This window comes from Babylonia areolata, chromosome 35 (genome assembly GCF_041734735.1).
Source record: "Babylonia areolata isolate BAREFJ2019XMU chromosome 35, ASM4173473v1, whole genome shotgun sequence".
NCBI lineage: Eukaryota > Metazoa > Mollusca > Gastropoda > Neogastropoda > Buccinidae > Babylonia > Babylonia areolata.
The window spans coordinates 6000588-6025530 of NC_134910.1; the positions used below are offsets into that span (position 1 = coordinate 6000588).

At 40.3% G+C, this 24943-nt stretch overlaps 1 long non-coding RNA gene across 1 annotated transcript in view; it reads right to left on the reverse strand.

The window, feature by feature from the left end:
* The window catches only part of LOC143278105 (uncharacterized), a 14545-nt gene extending 1674 nt beyond the window's left edge, over positions 1 to 12871 (reverse strand). The window contains exons 1-2 of the long non-coding RNA XR_013053831.1: positions 12782 to 12871; positions 1755 to 1880 (exon numbers count right to left, since the gene is read on the reverse strand). This is a non-coding gene — a long non-coding RNA (uncharacterized LOC143278105). The remainder of the gene's footprint in view (positions 1 to 1754; positions 1881 to 12781) is intronic.
* Between the last annotated feature and the right edge of the window lie 12072 nt (positions 12872 to 24943).

Here is a 24943-nt window from a genome sequence, read left to right on the forward strand (position 1 = left end):
GTATTCAAATAAAAACAAGAATGGCAAGTGGAGGAGTGACGTCATGCAATACAGACTGTGCAGCCATAAGGCCGACGGCGACAGTGAATGTTCAAATATTTCACACCCATAAGGTGATGCATGAATCTTTGAAACTCCAGCTTAGATCCAGATCAAACTAACGTTTATTAACTGCAGTCATTATGTGTATTGCCACATACTCAGCTGACGTGAAATCAGCCTGGAACATGATGATTAGTCTCTATGGCCTGGATTAAAGCGCAAATCCACTGACTGTTACAACTGAAGTGGCGATCACTTCCTTTGTATGCAGCATTACCAACAGCTCAAGGGTCTTGACAAGGATGGAGATCCTGTGTGAAATGTGTGTGACGAGAACGCTTCGAAGTGGTGCAGTACACGAACCGTTCGCAATTACACGCTGTTGGGAATCTGGCATACCCACCCTACATCTAGGCATTTATCTATTCATTTATTTGTATATCTATCTATCGATCGATCAGTTTACTTATTTGTTTATTCTTAATGTCTCTTTTGTCACTAATATTTTCTAGATAATCAATACAGCCTATGTATCTCTGGACATGCATGTTTGATATAGGTCTGTGCGTGGCTAATCCACTTGGGTGTTTCCCACACTGAATTTGCAGCCAGTTTACAAGCTCTTTTTTTTTTCTTTTTTTTTGTTGTTGTCAGTTTATTGTGTAACTGAGTTTGAGCAGATTATTTTCTTGTGGACAACGGATGAGCGGATTTCAATAAATCACATGTTAAAGTTTTGTCAGTGTTTTGGGTATTTTTTTTGGTTTGTTTGTTTGTTTTTGTTTGTTGTTTTTTTGTTGTTGTTTTTTCTTTGAGAATGCTACTCCTTGTTTAACCGGTTGGTTTTGTTGGTGTTGTTGTTTGGTTTGTCCGTTATCTTCTTCTACCATTATATTTTTATTTTTATATACACATATATAGATATATATAGCTACACACACACGCACGCACACCCACACATACACACCCATATATATATGTATATATATATATATATATATATATATATATATGAAGAGACAGAAGAAGAAGAAGAAGAAGGAACGAGATGGGCATTGGAGCCCTTAACATGAAGCGCTTCAGTGTTAAGTAGGGTTTTTTTTTGTTTCTTTGTTTTTGTGTGTGTGTTGTTGTTGTTGTTGTTGCAAATAACTAGTCTGAGGCTGGTAATTTCTGTGCACGTTTTCTTTGAGTGGAACACGTGTGACAGAGGAGGGAACTAAATAGCATGTGTCTTTCTACACGTCTGTCGGCTTTTGTTTACAGGAAGACAGACCCTGTATCGGCCGCCGTACTCTAGAGGTCACAACCAGGCGGACATAAAGCCCGTAATTCTTACCCACCAGTAGATCGCTATCTCCATAATGAGTCCCTGCTCTTTTGTGTTGTGCACCTGAGGATGAGGAGGAGGGTCTGAGACAGGCGCGAAACATTCACAAATGTGTTGGACAACCAAATGCCATTAGCTTGAATTACGTTTTATCCATCACTGTTGTGCAATGCTCTAAACTTTCACACACTCTCTTCCACACCAACACACTCACCCCATACACATGTGTACACTATCACAACACACACACACACACACACACACACACACGCACGCACGCACACACACGCGGGCGCGCTCATGCACGCACACTTTGTAACGAACAGAGAGTTACACAGACAGACACAGAAGCAGACATACAAACAGAAGGGGAACGACTTACTGCATGAGAAATCCTGTGAATACGGAATCATATTTGTGGGACACCAGCAGAAGCCGTTTGTACAGGTTGCAATTTTGCAGTCACTGTCCGATTGACACTTGGACCCTGCTTGCCCCGCGGGTGGAACTGTATTGCACACACACACACAAACACACACACACGCACTTCCTGTCATAAATCAATGGACCACAGTTGCCATCCTTTAAAGAGTTTTTGAACTCTTCCCCCAGCCTGTGTATCTCCTTGTCTTTTAATCATTTCATTTTATTTCTTTATTTTTCATGATGGCTGAACAGTCCTTCGGCTACACCTATTTCCCCAGACTATTTTGTTGAACAGATTGATCATTGATTTGACTTTGGTCAACCAGATAGGCATCACCTCTCTGTAGATTCAAGTAAAGTTCACAATTCACACTTCCCCGCACATTCACAATTTCCCTGACTCAGTGACCGCTTACCTTATAATGTCTGAATTATAACACACCTGAGCTGACCACTAATGGTTTACACCACCCTTGCGTTCTTTAGGATACCCAGGTACAAGATGGAAACACGAATATTTATAAGCTACAGCCACACTTTCTCGTCATTCATTTCTCAATTCCATTGTTTTCTGTATTTCATCATTCCATTTCAATGGCAGTTCTGAGTCATTGGACTGTGATTTTTTTTTTCCTCAGTGCAAATAGAACACATTATGAAAACCACTGAATTAGTCGTGTTTTTAGTCAGAGACTATGACGAGTGAGTCACCAGCATTGACAAGACACTTTTTTAGGCAAATCGTAAATCATGTCAGGCAGATCAAAATCACTGGACTTCTCCACAAGCGATGGTTAAGTTCATGTCCAGCTTCTTGTCTCTGAACTTTTTAGAATTTTCTGTTCACCCAAACTGAAAGCTTTATATGTTTTTTGACAAGTGTAGTCATATGTTCTTCCCCTTATTGTTTTGTCGGTATCAAGTTTGGTGAAGTACCTAATATAATGTCTTCAAAATACTCTTTGCATATGGCAGATGTAACTGCTGTATTTGGAATTATCATCTCTGCCAAGCAAGTATGTTGATGAATGTTAACAGCATGACATAACAATTATGAGATCGGTCCTGAACTGCCTGAGATAATGAAATCCACAGGTAGTGATGTGCTCCACATTCTTGGGAGAAAAGTATTCCCTTTTTACTGTCTGTAGAACATGAACTTTACTACAAAACTAGAAACATTCCTCATACCAGAATGGAGATATCGGCGATTTTTTTCTCCATCCTGTAAGTAAGTGGGTCCGGTCAAATTTCATATTTGCAATCGTGGAAGAGTGCGATAAAGTACGAAGCCACACTAAATTTCAAAGCAACACCTTAAAGAGTTTTGATAGAGTGAGTATTGAATTTTGAAAAAAAAGAGACTATTTTAGCGAATTTCACAAAACTGTACTTTGAAACCCGTTTGGAATTGCAACTAATAGATTCTTATGGTTAAAACTCTTTATATGTGACATGAGATGGAGTCTCCCGTCGGTCCGACGGATGAGTAGGCGGGCAGGCTTATCTGTCGGTGTGTGTCCTCATAAGGGAGAAGAGGCCGATTCTGGATGCGCAGCACTTCCCACAGGTGTTGCAAGGGAAAACCGTCTCCAGAAGTTGAGCCCTGCTTCCTTCGCTCACGCTTTTCCTTAATGGCCAGCATTCTCTTGTTTTCAAACGTCTTTATGCCATTAGAGCACAGCATCCTCCAGCAACAGCGGTCAAGGGCATCAGTTTCCCAGGAAGCGATGTCTATGTCACAGGCTTTGAGGTTTGTCTTCAAGGTGTCCTTGAAGCACTTGCAGGGTCTTCCAAGTTCACGGTGGCCTTCCTTCAGTTGGCCATACAAAAGCATCTTCAGGATCCTGCTGTCTGTCATGCGGATAACGTGTCCTGTCCAGCGTAGCTGGCACTGGATCAGCAGGCTTTCGATGCTGGGCAGGCCGCTCCTCTCTAGGACCTGGAGGTTGGAGACCCTGTCTTGCCACTTTATGCCGAGGATCTTTCGTCGGCATCTCTGGTGAAACTGCTCAAGTTGTTGAATGTGACGGCGATACGTCGTCCATGTTTCACAGCAGTACAACAAGGTGGTCAGCACAACAGCTCTGTAGGTTTTCATCTTGGTGCTGAGCCTGATGCCTTTGTTGTTCCACAGCCTGTTGTTGAGTCTGCCAAAGGCGGAGCTGGCCTTGGCGATGCGCAGCGTCACTTCTGCATCAAGGGTTCCGTTGCTGCATAGGGTGCTGCCCAGATAGCAAAACTTGTCGACTGACTTGATCTCTGTCATTGATCTTGATTGCAGGTGGGGGGAGGGGGGTGGGGGGGGGGGGGGGGGAGGCACTGGCGTTCTTTGAGCTAGCCAGTTGGTACATGGACTCGGTCTTGCTGAGGCTGATGGTGAGTCCAAAGCGCCTGCAGGAGGTTGAAAACCTGTTCATAATGAACTGCATGTCCTCATGGGTGTGTGCAGCAAGCGCACAGTCATCAGCGAAGAAGAACTCTCTCATCAGTGCCTCAAACACCCTGGACCTGGCATGGAGTCGCCGCAAGTTGAAAAGTTTGCCATCTGTGCGAAACTGAATGTAGATGCCCCAGTCACAGTCTTGGAAGGCGTCAATCAGCATGGCAGAGAAGAGAATGGAGAACAGTGTGGGTGCCAAGACGCAGCCCTGCTTCACTCCATTTACCACAGGGAATGGATCCGACATGTCAGTATTTTCCTGTACTCTAGCTTGCATGCCATTGTGGAAAGACGCAATCAGCTGGATTAGGCTCTCTGGGCAGCCGAACTTTAGGAGGATCTTCCACAGACCATGGCGGTTCACCATGTCAAAGGCCTTAGTCAGGTCTACAAAGAGCATGTGGAGCTCCTTATTCTGCTCACGGCACTTCTCTTGCATCTGGCGTACAGTAAACACCATGTCACATGTTCCCCTGCCTGAGCAGAAGACACACTGTGCTTCAGGGATGGCTGTGTTGGAGACATGGTCAACCAGTCTGTTCAGTATGATGCGGGTGAAGATCTTGCCGGCGATGCAGAGGAGACAGATTCCACGGTGGTTATCGCAGGATGTTTTGTCTCCCTTCCGTTTGTAAATGTGGACAATAGAAGCATCCTTGAAATCCTAGGGGACCTCCCCTCTCTCCCAGATAGACTGGAACAGGGCGGTCAGTTTGTCTGTCAGCACCTCGCCTCTATACTTGTAGATGTCAGCCTGGATTTTATCAGCTCCTGGTGCTTTTTCTGACGTTGTCAGCTTCAGGGCCTTCTGGGTCTCGACCTTGGTGGGAGGGGCAGCTAGCGAGTCACTGACTGGTATCTGTGGGAGGGCTGCAATTGCCTCGTCAGATACGGACAAGTCCCTGTTGAGGAGGGTGTTGAAGTGCTCTGCTCAGCGGGCAAGGATGTCTTCTTTTTCTGTCAGGAGGGTGGTCTGGTCCGAGGCTCGGACAGGGGTTGATCCTATGACTCTCGGAGACCATCACGGAAGGTCTTCATGTCGTGAGCATCAGCAGCGGACTGAAGCTCTTCCAACTTTCTATCCCACCAGGTGTTCTTCATCTCACGCAGCCTCTTCTCTACGAGTTGCTTGGTTTGCAAGAACTGGTTCTCCTTCCTCTGGCAGTCTTTATTGGAAATGTGATCCTGATGCCGCATGGAATTGCAACTAATAGATTCTTATGGTTAAAACTCTTTATATGCGACATGCATAGTACACAAAATACCAGTCCTGCGGTTTAGATTGTAATGTTACTAAAATGACTATAACTCAAAACCTGTTGCATCTACATAAACATATAAGATGTGTTCATATTCAGGAAGACTGTAGACTTACAAGACAGCAAATATTGATCAACAACATTCATAAATGACAGCCTTTAACATGATTCTATGAAGAAAAAAATGTTTGATTCAAGACGATAGAGGATAATGTGTTTGATTATTGTTAAAACAATAATCATCCTTTGAGATATTTTTTTCTGATATTTTCCCGACATTAAGTCAAAATCAGTTGAACATGCATGCATTACTTTATTTAATTGTTTTCTTGTTTGCACTTACTTGTTAACGATAAATCAGCACAGCTGATCACACAAGTTTTCAAGTACAGTGGTGTGTGTGTGTGTATGTGTGTGCGCGCTAGCGCGCGTGCGTATGTGTGTGCATGTGTGTGCGTGGGGGTGGGGGCGTGGGGTGTTTGGAGGGGGTGGGGAGGGAGGGTTGTTTTCTTCATAATGTATGTCCTTTTGCATGAATACCTTTTCCCTTCATATTAAATGCACATTAAGATCTAACCATGTTTGCAAAGCCATCCTCCAAAACTGAGAATTACCCAGATGCAAAGACTTAAATGCAGTACTCTATATGCTTGTGAAAAAAAATAAATTAATTAAATACACCAAATTTAGCAAACATTTTCCTGGGTTTATGAACCTATTTTTCGTGTTCTCCTGTACTACAATGACGCACCACCCATTGCAAAAGAAACGCTGACTCCATTTGCCTAACATCAACCATCTTTAGTTCCCCCCACACCCTCCTGTTCAAAACCACTGCATTCTTCACTTTTCTTAACTTTCTCAAAAGCTTAACTAAAGAGTACTTGATTGATTGTTATAAATACCTTTTCTGGAATAATGAAAGCCTCCATGATGTAAACAATCTGGGAAACAAGAAAAGTTTGTATTACGTTTATCTTTCCAATTAAACTTAAGTCTTTCTTTTCCCATGAATGAGTAATTCTTTTGGTATTCTCAATTATATACTCCCAGTTCTCTTCTAAAGATGACACAGAAAAATTGTTGGCGTAAAAAAATGCCAAGAATTTAATCTATTTCCTCCAAAGAAATCCATAAAAAGTATCAGTACAATCTTTTTTACTTCCTGGCCACATTGCAACTGATTTATAACGATTCATTTCAAGCCCTGAAGACCTAATCTTGAAATATGTTTCTCTCTCTCTCTCTCTCTCTCTCTCTCTCTCTCTCTCTCTCTCTCTTAATCAGTTTGGTCAAGGTGGACACATTTTAATCATGTGTAACAGTGCAGTTTTATACCATATAACAGACATTATACCAAGCATCGGCACAGAGTTATGGACACTTTGCTTAGCTAACGTAATGTGAAAAGAACACAACCCATACATTGTTTTCTGAAAACAAAAACAAAAAAACAAAAACAAACAAAAACAAACAAAAAAACCAACAACAAACAAACAAACAAAAAACATACGGAGTATCTTATGTATGAACACATTTCCTCTAGTTTTCGATACGTGACTATATAAAATACCCATTACACAGTCATGTATGTTAAACATTATTACTGCAGACACGTAAGTGCACATGAATACACACACACATATATTATTTACATACTCGCATACTTACGCATTTACATACATCTGTTCTTCAAGTATAAAAAATATATCACTGAGCCTTCGTTACTGTTGTGCATTTTGATCTTTCATCATATTTTGTTATGGGTTATTGTTATCAAGAAGTTTTATATTTGGACACCATTTTCTCGTGAATACAACGCTTAGCATTTCCATTGAATGCATATATCTTTCTACTTTATAACTATTTCTTAAATCATTCAGAAAATGCTCTATACATGGTTTAATCTTATTTATTCTGCATTTATAAACAAAATATTTTGCAAAAAGAATAATATAGTTGAAAGTCTCATCTGTTTTTGTAATTTCATCATTTCCAAAGATAACTAATTCTATGTTTAACATAACGTTTGAGCAAGTATCGCATCTTTCTTTAAAAACGTTCTCTAAGTGAGAGAACTTGCAAAACCATAGATAATGTTGTGCTGAATCTATTTCATTTTTACAGAAATTGCACTTGTCACTGTTGCCCATTTTCTTCAGAATTTTGTTTGTAACTAAAATGTTGTGACAAATTCTAATTTGAAACCACTTCACTTTTATCTCTTTTACTTCTTTTTTTTTTATTTGCTTCATGGTGGTTACCCAATTAACGATGATATCTAATTTTTGATCCCACTTAGCAAAGGAATTTATATTGTAAATAAAGAGTGGTTCAAGAAGTATATCATACTATATTTGCGAGCCTTTCATAGTAGAGGATATTAAGTATAGTGCTTTTGGTTGTTCATTACAGGTTTTATCACTTAGATAAATATTGCGTGTAATCAAGTAACTTTTTATCGAAAGTATCAATCCCATATACACTAAATAATTTATATTGAGTGTCCATTTCATATTCTTTTCTGGGAGATATTTCCTTTTCGAATTTTTCATACACCCTAACCAAACATTTAGCGTTTTGTCATAATTTAACTTCAGACCTGAAACAAATCTATTTAGTGTTTCAAATAATTTCTCATACAATTCTTTATCTCCTAACGCGAATGTTGTGTCGTCAGCAAACTGATCAATTTTAGATTCGGTGTTCAATATGCAAATGCCTTTAATACCTTCATCTTCCCTAATCTTGTATGCCAGAATTTCAGAGCACAGTAGAAATAGGTATGGTGAAACCCCCTTTGTATTTTGAAACTCTGGGATACCTTACCATTTGCTATGACATATGACTTTATATTTCTGTAAAACGTGCATACCCATTTACATATATCTTCTCCAAATCCAAAAGCATTTACGACCTTGTTCATACATACCCAGTTTACCGAATCAAAAGTCTATTGAAACTAATAAGCCTGAAATGTCTTCTTTTTCTAAGTAATGTATGATGTCATACAGTATTCTTAAGTTATCACCAACGTATCTACCTGGAATAAAACCTGTCTGATCTTCATTTATTAACTTAGGCTGGACTGACTTAATTCTACTAGTTGCACATACTGATCCTATCTTATTAATAACGTTTAACAAGGATATAGGCCTCCAGTTGTTGTTGTTGTTTTTAAAGTATCCTCTTGGTTTATCCCATTTTGGCAGGCATGCAATTAATCCTTCTTTCTGTGTCGTTGACATTTCTCCACTTATACACCCTTCATTCAGTGATCTTATAACAAAGTCACTAATGTCTTTCCAGAAAAAAAAAAAAAAAAGTCATTCCATCTGTACCTGGACTCTTGTCGTTTTGCATTCGCCTAAAAGCATCTGTGGCTTTTCGTCTTGTAATTAATCCTTCTAGTTGTTTTGATTCTGTCTCAGCAAGTCTGGGTAAGTTGTTTACATAATCATTAATATCTAAATCTTTTACATTTTGTTCTCTGTATAGGTCTTCATAATAATGTCTTGTCACCTTTAGTATTTCATCTGTTTCTGTCAGTATATTACCTTGAACTGTAACTAGTTTTAATGTGTTTACTGATAAAGTGACGTTTTTCAAGATTACAAAAAATATTTACTTACTTTTTCACCCTGAGATGCCCATCTTGCTTTAGATCTTAAAGCTGTCCCTTCCATTTTCAATTTCCTTAATTGTATGAGCTCTTCCGTTTTCTCCTGCAATTCTCTAGTTATATTATACGACCGAACTTCCTTTTCGAGTAGTTGTATTTCCTTTTCTAACATTTCCTCTTTTTCTATTTGTTGCTTTTTCTTTCTTATTCCAAAAGTTATTGCTTTTGCTCTTATCTCCATTCTCAATACATCTTAAAATGGCTTGCTGCTTATAGTAAACTGAATTTCAACATTCGGGATATTACATATGTTTTCTGGTGCGTAAGGTAATACTGCATACTGTTCCTTTATTCTCTCTATTGTTTCTTTCACTAACTTAATATAATCACTGTATCTAAATAAAGATGAGTTAAATTTCCATAAAGGTTTTCTTTTGGAGTCTGTATTAAATACTAAGTCAACTTTGACTAAAGAGTGGTCACTTCTATAACCACACAAAATATCAGCGTCTTTAACATCAGTAACCAGGTTACCTGAGATAAAGAAGAAGTCAAGACGGCTTTGTTGTAAGGGAGTTGGTCTCCTCCAAGTGTATCTTAAGACTTCAGTATTGAGTTCCCTCCATATATCTAGTGACTGTAAATCATCTATCATCTTTAAAACTCTTTCCTGTGCTCCCTGATTATTCACATGCTTATAATTATGATAGTCTACGATGGGATTCATTACTAAATTCTAATCCCCTCCCATTATGACGTAAGAAATTTCTTGCTCTTCAACTTTTTTTCTGAATTTCTCAAACACACACACACACACACACACACACACACACACACACACACACATACATATATATATATATATATATATATATATAGCGTCATCTCTGTTAGGGGCATAAAGGTTTACCAATAGAATTTAAATATCAAATATGTTTAAGACCAAAATGATATAATTATCATGAGTATCTGATTTTTTTTTTTTTTATGATAAAAAAAAACAAAACAAAAAAAAAACTGAAAGTTGTTATTCAGCAAGACAGCAACTCCTCGTGGCCGAGAATTATTAGATGAAAAAACACATTCATAACCCCATTCAGCCCTTATTTGTCTCTCCATATTTTTTTGTAAAGTGCGTATCTCGTATATGTGTGTATACATATATATATCTATATATATATATATATATATATATATATATATATATATAATATATATATATATATATATATATATATATATATATATATATATATATATATATATAAAGACTCAATGTTGTTTTTGTCTTAAGTATTGTAAAACATCTTTCCTTTCTTGAAAAGAACCTAGCCCCTGGCAATTCAAGGATGATATTTCTGGACCACACTTATTGCACCATTAATATTTCGAAAACAAAGTTTTCCACCTGTACCATCCTTTCTAATCTAAGGGGAAAAAAAAGAAAAAGAAAAGGATAATGAATTCCTTGTTCTGTACGAACTGAAGCACCAGACACTCAAATATTTGGATAAAATCAAAGGAAATATATGAAAAAGAAAGAAACAAGACAAAATATTGCCCATTCACACAAAAGTACACATACATTGGCACAGAAGTAAAAACAAACAAACAAACAAAAACAACAACAACAAGAACAAAAACAGACACCTGTTTCCCTCTGACCATCCTTGGCGATCAGGGAACACAACATCGCACAACTTTTCATGTATGATTTCATAAAGCCGTATTTCACGAGTAAAAAAAAAATCCCTTCCATTCTCCGTATTTTTTACAAGTTGTGTGTGTGTGTGTGTGTGTGTGTGTGTGTGTGTGTGTGTGCCTTTATGCGCGTGTGTGTATAAAACTTGTAAAAGTCGCGCGAGCGATTTTGTCTTCTCTTTTTCTCTCTTTTTCCAGATTTTTGAACAAGTTAGCAAAACTCAAAACAACTAAGGCAATATTCACATGACATTCGTGCCAGTGTGGTCTGATTTCTTAATTCACTCGGAGATCCCGAACGATCAAGGGAACCTGGAGCACGTGCAACACAACCTTCCATCACTCTCCCCGCATTCACCTTAGTGTACAAGTTCGCGCGGACGTGTGTGTGTGTGTGTGTGTGTGTGTGTGTTGCGGGAACGAAAACATACAAAATCAGCTAAAATGCTCTGACATCCAACCACAGTATGTGACACAACTTTGAGTATTAGCCATAATTACTTTTACCCATTGAATAAAGTCGGTTCCAAAGCCAAATTTCTTAAAATCACTAATCATAAAATCCTTTCAAATTCTATAAAATGCCTGTGTTTAAATGATCTTTAACATGCGTATTTGATCTTCTGAGTACATATACACACGAAGGGGTGTCAGGCACAAGCTGGTTTGCACATATGTTGACCTGGGAGATCGGAAAAACTTCCACACTTTACCCACCAGGCGCCGTTACACACATCCGCTTGTGTGCAAAACAAATGGTTGAGTACCACAGCCAGATTGACTATATTATTGTGAAGAACCAAAACAGGACTGGCAACGATATACCTATAACAAGGTCATTCCCACAATCTGATCTTGGCAGTGATTACGTCTTCTCCTTGATAATCTTTAAAGTACAGTCGGGGAAGAGAAACAGAGGAAATACAGCCATCTCAAATTCGGTGTCAGTTTGCTGAGTTTTTCAAGGAAGTTTGATCATCCAGTTAAATCCAAGAGAAGGGCTACATCGGGAATCGAACCCAGACCCTCACTGACACATTACTGGCAGGGTCTAAACCGTTCTGCAAACTTTTTCCTTGACGGATCAATTTAGCACCCTTTACTTCTTTTTATTATTATTATCATTTTTTTTTATCCAAACCAAAATATGTACAGTCAAATCATGACACAGTTCACATATCAATCTAGAATGAAAGGCCAGTTTGGTTTAATATCATACATCACAGAAAACGTTATGAATATATCATATTTTCAGTTGCCTAAATGTTCTGAATCCAATTCTGCAATTTATCAGACGCTACCAACAAACATTTTAAGATAACTTCACAACCACACTTAAAACTTCGCCAAACATGTCCATATCAAAACAAACACGCACATTCGAAACCCACTTCTTTTTACCGTTTTCACTAAATCATTTGCTTTGCACAGTGATCTAAAATATTTCAATCCAATATTCCTCACCGGAAGACAATAAACAAACTGCAGAATGAACACGGATGATTTGTTCCATCATTCGCCAAGTCATATGGAGTCCATGACAAGCAAATGGACACGGACATAGGACGAAAGACAGAGATGAAAGTAAGACCAGTATTATGACATGCATTCAGACATTGTGAAGACAGACATTGGAAGAGCCAGTCAGACAGACAGACAGAAGTGAAAGAAAGACTTCCAGTCAGACAGACAGACAGAAGTGAAAGAAAGACTTCCAGTCAGACAGACAGACAGAAGTGAAAGAAAGACTTCCAGTCAGGCAGACAGACAGAAGTGAAAGAAAGACTTCCAGTCAGACAGACAGAAATGAAAGAAAGACTTCCAGACAGACAGACAAAAGTGAAAGAAAGACTTCCAGACAGACAGACAGACAGAAATGAAAGAAAGACTTCCAGTCAGACTGACAGCGGTATCAACAGAAAGACAGACGGTGCACAGGAGTGACACTGATGTCTTACCGCAACGGCCTTGATGAGCAGTGCCGATGCCGGCCGTGCAGGCACACTTATGATTGACACAAGTACTTCCCGCAGTGCACTGACTGGTCTCCTCACATTTCAAACCAACTTTGATCCCTTCAAAAGAATGGTCATTAATGTTACTGTTATAGGCCCAACATTCAGGTTATATTACAGACTAACATTAGTTTTCAATGGGCCAAGGTGAGAGCTGAATTATCAATAGTTTCTCCATTGCAACGGGAGCTTAGTCTTTCGTGAAGGACTATGACTCTCAAACTAGGAGGCAAGATTGCACTGGCTCTTAGTGCTGCAGCCTTGGGGTCTAGTTGACTTTTGGGAATCATTCCAACGCCGACCGGGCTAAAACACTCTTGGTCGAGAGAGTGGGGATGTAACTTGGGCAGGACACTCTCCACTTGCCCAAATATTCGGGACAGTATTTGCCTCCTCTGCTGTTCTGGTGGTCATAGTCATTCTTATCATTCTTCTTCTCCTTCTATCATCATTATTATTATCATTATCATCATTATCACTTTTTCCGGGTGGAAAAGACACTCCTCTACCAGTATCTGTTTATAAGCTGTTACCCAACTGCTCCACCGCAACACCCAGACCATCTTGGAAGTATGTGCCCTTGCTAATAATCACCTTGCTCACATTAAACACGTGCATTGATTCTTTTCAACATCCAGCAGAAGTACGACTGGACATGTGTGCATTAATTTGTATGGACGGCAATCGAGTCGACCGTGTGGGACAATCGATCTATTTTCTGACGTGTTGGTGTAATTTTAACAATAATCACTTCAGACAAGTCAAGTTCTTTCCACAAAATTAAGAACAGCGGATCGGAGCATTTCCAACCCTGAACTTTTCCAATACAATGTCTCCTTCATAACTCAAGTCACGATGACCAGAGGGGGTGTACACAACCTGAGTCACTAACGGTAAAATCAGAGCATGTTTGAACCTCCCTTACCACTGTATTTCCAGCTCAAACGCCGAAAATGTTCAGCGCAAGAACTGGTAAAAACACCCATGAGAGAATGGAAAAAAAAAAAAAAAAAAAAAAAAAAAAATATATATATATATATATATATAAATCTCTCAAAATGATCGCTGATCATTGCTCCACCCGTCGATCTCCGCCAAGGTGGACTTTACAAATTCCTTCTGTGGCAGGAACATCGTCACATTCGCCAAATGGAATAAAAGAACATGCAGAGACAGGTTGGAAAACTGGAAGAATTGACCACTGAGTTGGACAAACATACCTGGCACATTAAGATCTTGAAAAAAAAGGGATAAAGGGCATATCCTGTACTATTATGAGGAAGAGGACAGACGTGTACATGGTGCAGTGTTTCTTAGTCAAGAAGGACGTAGGAATACATAACAGGGATACTGCCCAGTTTCCAGCAGGTTCATATCCATCCGCGTGTGAAACATCACGTTAATGCACACGTATGCCTTTAAATCAGAGTATGTTGATGTCAAGATTGAGAAATTATACTTCACAAGGACATCAATATAAAGCTGAAAAGAAGACAAAGTCATCCTTCAGGACGACTGGAATGCAAAGGCTGGCATACATGCCCAAGAAGACTTGCGGGAGTTCTACAACCCCTACTGTAACGAGAATCTCAAAGATACAGGAGAATCCACCATTGATATAAAATGACTTTGTTTCTTGTTTACAGAAGTTACACACTTGGTGAGCATATAACATCCCAACAATGATAAATGACACTCCTAAAACGGTCAGTGAAACAGCCAGACATACTATAATTATTCTTGTGCAGAACTGGAACAGGTCTGGCATCAATGGAGCTAAAACAACGATGTTCTCAGGATTGTTAACTAGATGTATACACAGAGGCAGGCTGTGAAGGAGAAAAAAAACGATGTAAAAAAACATTACAAAATCGTGAGTTGAAAAGCAATCAACAGTTCTGCGTGGCGACCCAATGAGTCATCTCAGGGAAGAAAAAAAAAAAAAAAAAAAAAAGACGCATAAGTTTGCAATGTTAAAGTTTACCACGGACACACAGACACAGTCACATAAACAGAAAGTCGCACATACGCATGCACATACCCCACCACACACACACACACACACACACACACACACACGTGCACCACGAAGGCAGGGTTATAACACTGACTCATTGGTGTCAATAACTGCACCATGTCAAACTGGTGCCTACCAGGTCGATCCAAAGGCTTATGCTGCCTCACATGGTGCTTCCGCACTACAAGTGATCCTACCCTGCAGGAATCAGAGAAATTGTTTGATCAGGCTTCCTCAGACGCTGAAGAAAGTGCAGGGGTTGCCACCTCACCTCTTTCTACTCATTCAGCTTCGGACGAGGCCGAAATCAACTCTGATCTTGTTATGTTAGAACTTAACCTAACAGAGTATCCCATGTGGAGCGTCTCTGTCTATGTTAAACCCCTCCTTGGTAGCAAACCTGCTGCTCCCGCACCACAAGGCTGCTTAGGCTCCTGGAGATGGATCAAGAGTGTCAGAGTATGCCTGCCCATGGTGGGGGTGCCACCTCTACGCCTCCTACTCCCTACCTGGTAAAAAGTCTTTGGTGCCGGCAGTTCTCCCGTGGGGAGGTATTTAAAGGATTCTACAAAATGAAGCATCTGAACATTTGTATACCACCTAAATTTTAGGGAAAAGGAACTTCCATTTCAGGACCCTTGGCTAGTCCCTCTTCCGGGCCCCACCACTAACTAGCCAGTAGATTTGGCTGACTGGGATAAGGTGGCCTGCCACTATCTTTCCGAGGTCTCCACAGCCTCTGACACCTTCCTAAACAGGCCCATCGTGCTGCAGGAAGACGGCCCAGAACACTCAGGTACAGAGTCACCTCATGTATGTCTCTGGGCTCCTTCAGCGACTCTTTTGTTGGCTTTGGGGTGGCTTTGAGTCTGCCAACAGAGGCGTTTGTTTGCCCACCTTTTAATTCTCTTCTTGCCTGTAACGGTGCGTTTATCCGCCGGTATAGCGTCCCCCAGCCTTGAGAACAATCCCGGCATAACAGCACCTCTATTCGGGCGTCAGGCCTTCCACTCTTTTCAGCCACAGGGGAGCGACAAAGTGACAGGCTGATTCCTACTAAGCTCACACTTCTCAAGATCGCCGTGGGCTTCTGTAGGTTAAGAGGCCACCAGGCCGGATCCTCACTGTGCAGCATTAGCTAAGTAGTGACTGAGTCAGCAACAGCCCCAGCCTTCATGGCGCAAGACACTTCCGTTTCGGGCATACCGATTTGTAGGAAGCTGGGCCAAAAGCAGCACTCCTAATGGCTATGCTGCAATGCAGCACCTTCTCTCAGGCCTAAAGATACATCAGCTGATTGAATCCATGAGTACTTGAGGTGCAGGCCATTTGGCTACCTTTCAATACTCTGTGCCTCTTCAACATGTTCGGAAGACAGCCTTCTGGCGTTCGGAGATTCCATTCATCAACATTTCTCTCCGAAATTCCCAAATGAGCAGAGAATCTTAATCTGCCAAGTATGTGTGTCCAACTCATTGGCTTACGGTTCCAAGTGGATTCCTGTTGTCGTGCCTAACATAGCTGTTACTGTTATTAAGGCTCTCAGTGCGAACCAATAAAGCTTTACCCCTCTCCTTTTGCTTTCAGTTCTGCGTTACTCTGACATGGCACAGTCTGTGACACGAAAAAGGGCAGTTTGTATTATACTCTAGGTCAACACACTTTTTTTTGCCGTACGCAATTGCAAGCCCGTCCTTCCCCGCTGTTCTTGTCGAAGATCACAATGACTATTATTTGTGGGCCACGGTTGTTAGCCCTAGTCTTGCATCAGTTTGATGTGTTAAGTATGTTAAACCAAACATAAAGTATAATTATGTTCTCAATGCATTTGAAAGAATAGAATAGTAAAAGTAACATATATGTGAATGGAATAGTAAAACACACACACACACACACACACACACACACACACACACACACACACACACACATAGATAGATAAATTGATTCTCTCTGTATATATATATATATATATATATATATATATATATATATATATATATATATATATCGAGAGAGAGAGAGAGAGAGAGAGATGGTGGGGGTGGGGGTGGGGACGTTTGCATCTCAAAATATCTGTTGAAGCCTTGCATATTTATTATTAAAAACTAGCCTGAGGCGAAATTTCATCATCATCATCATTATCACAACCATCACCATCATCATGACTGTAATTAATAGCAAAAATCATAGTATCAGGAGTAAGGGTACAGGGCGAGTAGTGGTTGTTGTAGTAGCGGCTGTGAAGTAGTAGTAGCTGTCGTAAATGTAAATATATATTTTTGCAAACTACTGGCAAAAAGAAATGAAAAAGAAAAAAAGAAAAAAAAGAACACTCACCACATCGCTTATAAATGTCACAGTTAGCAATTTCGGGACAATCTGTTTGGACTTTGCAGGTACCACCCAACGTGCGTCCTGAAACGTACAAACACAAACACACACACACGCACACGCACTCACGCACACACATGCGCGCGTGCACACACACACACACACACACACACACACACACACACACGTTTGTGAGTGCATCATGCCTTTATGTTATTCAACCGAACCCCTACATTCAGTCTCATCAAATTAGCACCATGTCATGTGGATCAGTGCATATGCATTGAGTCAGATCTATGAAGTGACAAATCCAAAGTGCACAAATGTTTAATAATTAAAGCATCAAACTGACCGCATAAAAAAAAAGTAAATCACGACTAAATCTGAAATATAATTGAAGAAACAACAACAACAACAAAAACACAACAACATGATTGTTGAGAGGTGAGATAATGATGTGATGTCGTTTTCAGTATAACGTTTCGAATTCATTTTGAAACAGAAGTGTTTTATTTTAGAGTCGTTGTAGATAGGTTACCAAACACATAGGCCGGTATATAGTTACATACACTCACTTTGCAAACACAAATTAGCTGATGGAATCATTGCATATTCATAACAGCAAGTAACATACTGCATGTTGAAAAAGAAAAAAAAAAGAAAAAAAAGAATGAAAACAAGAGAGGCAAGGCCTTCAAGACTCACTTGTGATACACTATAAAAAAAAAAATAAATAAAAATAAAAATAATAAAATAAAAAATCTAATCGTTAAAATGTGTTAAGTCCTAACCAGATTCGAACCCCACGTGTTCGGATGAGAAGAAACTGCCTTATCCATTACACTATCGTGGCTCCTTAACTGACGTTCTAAAATTTAATATTTGAACATACTTTTTTAAAGGGCGATAAATCAATTGCGGTATTCGCAGTGAGAACGCTGTTTAAATCATTATCTATAAATTATAATAATAATTATTATATAAACTATTCTGGTGTATCTTGGGCATTCCAAAAATCTTTAAGGGAAATAAAAAATTCTTTTTAATGGCTATCGCCGCAAACACACTGCAGCATTTAGCCGTTTTCACAAGATCTAGATAGATGTACAAGTCTAGTTACACCCACCGGGAATGTAGTAGGACACGGTCGATTCAATTTCTCTTTTATGTTCATTCTAGTTTTATAGTTTTAAAGTTGATATGAAAATTTAGTATTTTGTTAAACTAATAACGTAGAGCCAAGTACAAGTACTTCTAAACGTCGTAAGAAGTGAAAAGGACTTCATTTTGAGAAAAGTCAAGACTGGAAATTTTTTCGTTTCATCGTGATCAGTTCAAGGGTTTTAACTCGCATGGTTTATAATTTTTAACTGTGAATTCTGTGGATATTTTTATGGCAGTTTGGGGCATAATCCAGTAAGTGATGAGGCGTTCACAAATCTTTCTTTGAATGAATATTTAACGGTCTCCTTCTCCAACTTTCCATCACATGTTATCGTATATTGTCCATTGAATATAGGACTGAACGGGCAGGTCAACAACTTGAAGCAAAATGGCGTCGTTCGCGTTCGCGAAGAATATGAGCACGCGCTTTGAATGTGTATAAATATGTGTATGCAACTGATTTTTGCCCATGACCTTCAGCGCTTAGCCAACAGATCTGTAAAGTCCACTCGTCATATTGATTTTAGTATTTTCTGAAAAAAGACCACTTGGGCGAATGAACATAGTGAAAGCCCTGTACACTGAGAGTAAAACACACAAGCTTTTTATGTATTGAGTATAATTTCAAAATGTAATGTTTAATTGAGAAAGATCAGTTTAAAGCAAATTAAGTCCCCAAGAATTAATTACAGAGTAATTACTTTACTATCTGCACCAAAACGTTTGCAAAATAAATAAAACTTCCATGCGTAGCAAAAGAAGTTCCTGTTTGAACAAAAATGATAATAATGGCTGCTCTTGTTGTTGTGTCAGAATATCAGATCAAAATGCCAAGTTTAGAGAATACAAAAAATATAAATATAACAGTAAATGCAGTTTGCATATAATTAGGCTTCATTTTTTATTTTTATGTGCCCATCCCAGAGGTGCAATATTGTTTTAAACAAAATGACTGGAAAGAACTGAATTTTTCCTATTTTTATGACTAATTTGGTGTCAACTGACAAAGTAATTTCAGAAAAAATGTCAATGTTAAAGTTTACCACGGACACACACACACACACACACACACACACACACACACACACACACACACACACACACAGACAACCGAACACCAGGTTAAAACATAGACTCACTTTGTTTACACAAGTGAGTAAAAAAAAAAAATGTGTGTGTGTGTGTGTGTGTGTGTGTGTGTGTGGAGACTTGTGTTACAAACACACTTACTGCACTTTTGTGATCGAGAGCCACAGTGATCCCCACTCAAGCATTCGTTTCCCAGTTTGTTTTCTTTACAAGGTTGATTCAGCATCCAATCTGAGTGCAAACACATAAACAAGAAAGCAAAGCCATCAAGACTCGGGTGTGTTACACACTAGATCGAGAAAAAATAATTGTGGAAACAAAAAGCTTCAGTTTCAGTTTTCAGTTTGTCAAGGCGGCGTCGCTGCATTTGCACATAATGTATGTACGCTTCATCACACCTGCTAGGCATATGCTCGAGTGCATGCATATATATTTGTGTACCAACAGAGAGGGAGTTTTCCACATAGTTTGCCAGAGAACAACACTTACGTCGCCACAAGTTCTTTTTTTCAGTTCACCAACTGCGTGCTGCACACGTGATTTTGTTTCATTGTCTCATCCGAATGACCAGACGCTTTGATGTCCCAGTAAAACTTAGAGGAAAGGATGAGTCAGTGATTCAGAGGAAAGGATAAGTCAGGGATTCAGGAAAGGATGAGTCAGGGATTCAGAGGAAAGGATGAGTCAGGGATTCAGGAAAGGATTAGTCAGGGATTCAGGAAAGGATGAGTCGGGGATTCAGGAAAGGATGAGTCGGGGATTCAGAGGAAAGGATGAGACAGGGATTCAGGAAAGGATGAGTTGGGGATTCAGAGGAAAGGATAAGTCAGGGATTCAGGAACTTATGAGACTGGGATTCAGAGGAAAGGATGAGTCAGGGATTCAGAGGAAAGGATGAGTCGGGGATTCAAAGGAAAGGATGAGACAGGGATTCAGGAAAGGATGAGTCAGGGATTCAGGAAAGGATGAGACAGGGATTCAGGAAAGGATGAGTCAGGGATTCAGAGGAAAGGATGAGACAGGGATTCAGGAAAGGATGAGTCAGGGATTCAGGAAAGGATGAGACGGGGAGGAAAGGATGAGTCAGGGATTGAGAGGAATGGATGAGACAGGGATTCAGGAAACGATGAGTTGGGGATTCAGGAAACGATGAGTTGGGGATTCAGAGGAAAGGATAAGTCAGGGATTCAGGAAAGGATGAGACTGGGATTCAGAAGAAAGGATGAGTCAGGGATTCAGGAAAGGATGAGTCAGGGATTCTGAGGAAAGGATGAGTCAGGGATTCAGGAAATGTTGAGTCGGGGATTCAGAAGATAGGATGAGTCAGGGATTCTGAGGAAAGGATAAGTCAGGGATTCAGAGGAAAGGATGAGTCAGGGATTCAGGAAAGGATTAGTCAGGGATTCAGGAAAGGATGAGTCGGGGATTCAGAGGAAAGGATGAGACAGGGATTCAGGAAAGGATGAGTCGGGGATTCAGAGGAAAGGATGAGACAGGGATTCAGGAAAGGATGAGTTGGGGATTCAGAGGAAAGGATAAGTCAGGGATTCAGGAACTTATGAGACTGGGATTCAGAGGAAAGGATGAGTCAGGGATTCAGAGGAAAGGATGAGTCGGGGATTCAAAGGAAAGGATGAGACAGGGATTCAGGAAAGGATGAGTCAGGGATTCAGGAAAGGATGAGACAGGGATTCAGGAAAGGATGAGTCAGGGATTCAGGAAAGGATGAGTCAGGGATTCAGAGGAAAGGATGAGACAGGGATTCAGGAAAGGATGAGTCAGGGATTCAGGAAAGGATGAGACGGGGAGGAAAGGATGAGTCAGGGATTGAGAGGAATGGATGAGACAGGGATTCAGGAAACGATGAGTTGGGGATTCAGGAAACGATGAGTTGGGGATTCAGAGGAAAGGATAAGTCAGGGATTCAGGAAAGGATGAGACTGGGATTCAGAAGAAAGGATGAGTCAGGGATTCAGGAAAGGATGAGTCAGGGATTCTGAGGAAAGGATGAGTCAGGGATTCAGGAAATGTTGAGTCGGGGATTCAGAAGATAGGATGAGTCAGGGATTCTGAGGAAAGGATAAGTCAGGGATTCAGAGGAAAGGATGAGTCAGGGATTCAGGAAAGGATTAGTCAGGGATTCAGGAAAGGATGAGTCGGGGATTCAGAGGAAAGGATGAGACAGGGATTCAGGAAAGGATGAGTCGGGGATTCAGAGGAAAGGATGAGACAGGGATTCAGGAAAGGATGAGTTGGGGATTCAGAGGAAAGGATAAGTCAGGGATTCAGGAACTTATGAGACTGGGATTCAGAGGAAAGGATGAGTCAGGGATTCAGAGGAAAGGATGAGTCGGGGATTCAAATGAAAGGATGAGACAGGGATTCAGGAAAGGATGAGACAGGGATTCAGGAAAGGATGAGTCAGGGATTCAGGAAAGGATGAGTCAGGGATTCAGAGGAAAGGATGAGACAGGGATTCAGGAAAGCATGAGTCAGGGATTCAGAGGAAAGGATGAGTCGGGGATTCAGAGGAAAGGATGAGACAGGGATTCAGGAAAGGATGAGTCAGGGATTCAGGAAAGGATGAGACAGGGATTCAGGAAAGGATGAGTCAGGGATTCAGGAAAGGATGAGACTGGGACTCAGAGGAAAGGATGAGTCAGGGATTAAGAGGAATGGATGAGACAGGGATTCAGGAAAGGATGAGTCAGGGATTCAGAGGAAAGGATAAGACAGGGATTCAGGAAACTATGAGACTGGGATTCAGAGGAAAGGATGAGTCAGGGATTCAGAGGAAAGGATGAGTCAGGGATTCAGGAAAGGATGAGACTGGGATTCAGAGGAAAGGAGTCAGGGATTCAAACCTCTCTTTTTGGTATACCATGCAGTGAACGTGTTCACTCCTGACCTCGACATGCTGTCTCTGTGGCTGAACACATTTGGTGAAAACTGTACACAAGAAATTATACCTACTGTACTATCAATACTGAAATATGTCATGTTATGACCTTTGATACTGAACGTCAGCAGCGACCATGCTGCTACTGTGAAAGCTGAATGTAATCATGATACCTCCGTCATCCTTTTGATAATTGCCAAAAAAACGGCCTTGGCCTTGGCCTTTGACCTCTTATATCCAATAGGCGTATATACAACTAATAAATGAAATGGAAAAAAAGGCGGGGATGGGGTAAGGACAACGGATCGAGAATTGTCACAGGTGTGTACCAAATGTATCAAATGTGCACACGACAGTTGGCACAATGATAATCAATGCTGTTTATATACTCATACAAAGATGTTTGCACACTTCTTTAGAAACAAAATTTTGACCATTAGAAACAGTTTCCACTCAGTCTCACAGTCACACAACATGTCTCCACCTTTCTCTGGTATCCGTCAGTCTGAGTTTGATCCTGTTACTGAAGACTTTGTGAGGAAAAAAATATATTTTGCTGACAACTCCAAGAAACATGTGAACTGGTTCCAGTGCCCACCAAGTTTCTGTTCCAACACTTAGACCCCCTTCTGCCTGCCATTAATCGTATCATGAATGAATCTCTCTTTTCTGGTGTCTTTCTCAATGAATTTAAAACAGCCATACTGAAACTTCAACTGAAAAAGGCAAACCTGGTCCCCAACGACTTGAAAATTTACAGACCCACCTCTAACTTGCCATGCCTCTCCAAACTTCTTGAACAACTCGAGCTCCATCAACTTTTCTCTCATTTGACCTCTCACTCACTACTCAGTGATCACCAGTCTGCTTATAGACCTGGGCACTGCACAGAGAACGTCATTCTACGCATTGTAAATGATCTGTTGAAATCTCCAGGACCAGGACAACATTTTTGCAGCCTTTGATACGATATATCACGATATTCTCCTTTCACGTTTCAATAAAACTGATGGAATTACAAGCACTGCCCTCAACTGGTTTCGATCTTATCCCTCTGACTGAAAGTAAGTTGACCTTGTAAACGGAAAAAAAAAATCTCTCTTCTTAATCCACTCTTAATTTCGGTGTTCCCCAAGGCTCTGTGCTGGGCCCAGTGCTTTTCACACTCTACATCACTCCACTCACACCTCTCATTGACACGTATTCCATCCGTCATGAAATGTTTGCTAATGATCCTAAACATTCCAATTCCCCTCCAAATTATGACCATTTTATTCAAATTCTCCAAGACTGTGTCATAGAAGTGAAAAACTGAATGACAGAAAATAAACTGAAACTAAACGATGATAAGACTGAAGCCCTCAGACTCCTTCCTCTATCAGTAAATGCCACTTCCCTGCCTTCCACTGTCGATCTCAGAAACTCTTCTGTCTCATTCTCTGATCATGTCCGTCACCTTGGCTTTTTCCTCAATAAAGATCTTTCCATGCAGTATCACATCAGCAAACCCCGTCAAGCAGCCTATTTTGAACTCAGACGGATCAGCTCCATACGCCACTACCCCACACTCGACACAACCAAAACAATAGTTACTTCATGCACACACTCTAGATTAGACGATGCAACTCTCTTCTCATCGGCTGTACGCTAACACTCCTCAGACCACTACAGCAGTACAAAACTTCGCCACCAAACTGATTTATAAAGAGAAAAGATTCGCACACTGAACACCCCTTCTAAAAGAGTTTCACTGGTTACCCATAAATCAAAGAATCAAATACAAAACCGCCTGCCTGTGCTACCGTGTCATATCTAGAACTGGACCCCGATGCCTCTCTGACATCTTTTAAATCTACGCACCGTCCCGTTTTCTTCGCTCTGCTGCCGATGATAGAATCTTCCACGTCCTCAAATACAGAAGAAAAAAGCAGGATGACCGAGCCTTGCTTCATCTGCTGTTCAAATATGGAACTCTTTGCCTCACCATGTCCGTCACAGCCCCTCACTACCGTTCTTTAAATCTAACCTTAAGACTTTCCTCTTCCAGCAGCATTTCCTCTAGACCCTCATATATGAAATAAGTTAACTGATTGTCTAGGTAGATACCTGTAACGTTGTACTGTGTATGCGTTGAATGGGTGGATGGATGGATGGATGGATGTTTGCATTGTACGTATGAGTTTGTGCACATGTTTATTGTCCATGACTGTGACTTGAGGATTCAGTTTCGTATGCGTGTGTGCGAGGATTGTAAAACGCTTTGTGCAATGAGGAAAGCGCTGATAAATGTCCAGTTATTATTGTTATCATCATTGTTACTATCATTATGATTATTGTTATTATGATCATCACTATTTGTTTCTCCAATTAATTACATGTTCAAATGTATTATGAACCACACAGTTCAACGGTATGCTGTCTATATATCAAACTCACACATCGATTACACGTGTCAAACGTTAAACCAAGGAGTTGTCCACTTAGAAAGTGATGCATGTCAGTCTTCATGATATTATTTTCTTCTCTTGATTGAATAAAAAATAATTTTGGATACAAAGCAACACTTTTGGCTATTTTTCCAGGACAATAAAGCGGAGACAGA